The following is a 1,920-nucleotide window of genomic DNA, read 5'->3' on the forward strand; positions in this document are numbered from 1 at the left end:
GTCTAAAAACCACTGCTCTAAGGAATACCAATTTCACTGTGAGTTTTTACAATATTATGAGACTATCTCTAGCCATGTCACTAAAGTTCTTAGTAAGTCCATAAAAGTCCATGCAAGTATGGTGAAGATAAAGATGTAAGCAAACATGTCATAAGTAGTGAAAAATTAGTTATTGCAAACATATCTGACCTACTTGAAAATGCCTTTGGAAATTAACAGTAGATATGCCAGCAGTCAGCTGGCACACACTTAAGAGAATAATTAGAAATTATTGTTAAAAGTGCAAGAGAGTGTATTCCTCACCCTGTGTTTTATTCTGTTTCTATGCCACTCATGACTTTTAGACAACAGAAGTGCTTATTTGCAACTGTTCATTAACCTATTAACCAACTACTTAAATAAGTTCATAAAGTTTAATGACTTTGAAACATTGACCATCAACCCAAATGCCCACCAACTAGTGAACAGATAAACGTAAGTTAGCATATTCATAAAATAGAATGTTACACAGTCATATAAAGGAATAAATCATTGGTTATATGTATCTCAATATGGATGAATCTCAAAAAATTATGCTTAGAAGATAGGCATGAAAGAGTACATTTCATAAGAGAGCATATGAAATTTCTTTAAAAAGGTAAAACTATAGAAAAGTATATTAGTGGTTGCCTGAGGTCAGAGATTAATGGCAAATGGACCCACAGGAACATCTGAGGCTGATGGAAATCCTAAAACTGGATTGCAGTATTATTTCACAGCTGTATAAATTTACTAAAACTCAAACTATATAAAAAAATGAATACATTTTATGATTTATAAATTATATCTTAATAAACTGTTAAAACAACTAGCTATCATCAGCTTCAAATTGTTTAACATTTGAATGAAATTTCACAATTAAAATCACTTCTTTCTTCAAGTTTTTCACTAATAGATACTTTCTCAAAAAACTTTCTAACTCTATGGTTCTCTGTATACTAGCCTTTGACAATGCCATGTAAAACGAAGAGTCAGCTCAGTACAATATTTGGTTCTTATCTACCAAAAGATGTCTGTCTCATATTTGCTGAGGCTCATCACTGTCCTATTTAATTCTAGTGTGGTGCCATAGGGTAAGCACAGGATTGCTAGCTGAAAGATCAGTTTGAAAGGTTCAAACCCATAAGTTGCTCCTTGGAAACCCTATACAGAATTGATATAAGTTGGAATCGACTAGACAGCACTTAAGAAGAATAATAATGATCTTAACACTGTGTCTATGGTAGCCACTCTATTACTAGATTTGCTAGAAATAGGACTGTACCACCATTAATTATTTTGTATAACAAAACTGGGTTCATCAACTCTAAAAAGTCCTAATCAACTAGATCAGGAGTTGCCAAACTACAGTCTGTAGGTCAAATCCAGCTAAGTATCATTCTTGCATTTTTAAAAAAGTTATAAAAACAAAACAGAAAACATGCCCCCTCCCAAACACACAGACTTGTATGCAGCTAACAATGCCTAAAATATTTTCTATCGTTACAGAAAAGCTTGTCAATCCCCAAGCTAAATGTTAGTTCTGCTAGATCAGCCATTAAATGAAGAGTAATTGCTTTTTAGCTCACGATATAGTAAATAATCCCATATTTTTAGAATTCTGTTAAAAATAATTTCTTAAAAGTAAAATATTCTACTGTAACTTTAAATCTGATACATAAGAAACATCTGAATGGATGATTCTACTATGAAATATATTTTACATAAAAAATAAATTTTGTCCCACCATGTAAATCAACTGTCTAGGGATATTAGTCTCGCTCATATGATCCAAGAGTAAACAGACAAAGGTTTACAAAACAGACTAAATGCTTTAGAGAAAGGAAGATCGCTTAAGGGAAATAAGATCCAATATATCCAGATTACACTCCCAGCTAAGGT

General features: G+C 32.2%; 1 protein-coding gene across 1 annotated transcript in view; it reads right to left on the reverse strand.

Moving 5' to 3' along the window:
- Positions 1-1,920, reverse strand: part of HIAT1 (hippocampus abundant transcript 1) — a 72,617-nt gene that overhangs the window by 20,944 nt on the left and 49,753 nt on the right. The gene's annotated exons all lie outside the window — the stretch shown is intronic.

This window comes from Chrysochloris asiatica, unplaced genomic scaffold, assembly GCF_000296735.1.
Source record: "Chrysochloris asiatica unplaced genomic scaffold, ChrAsi1.0 scaffold00002, whole genome shotgun sequence".
Taxonomy (NCBI): domain Eukaryota; kingdom Metazoa; phylum Chordata; class Mammalia; order Afrosoricida; family Chrysochloridae; genus Chrysochloris; species Chrysochloris asiatica.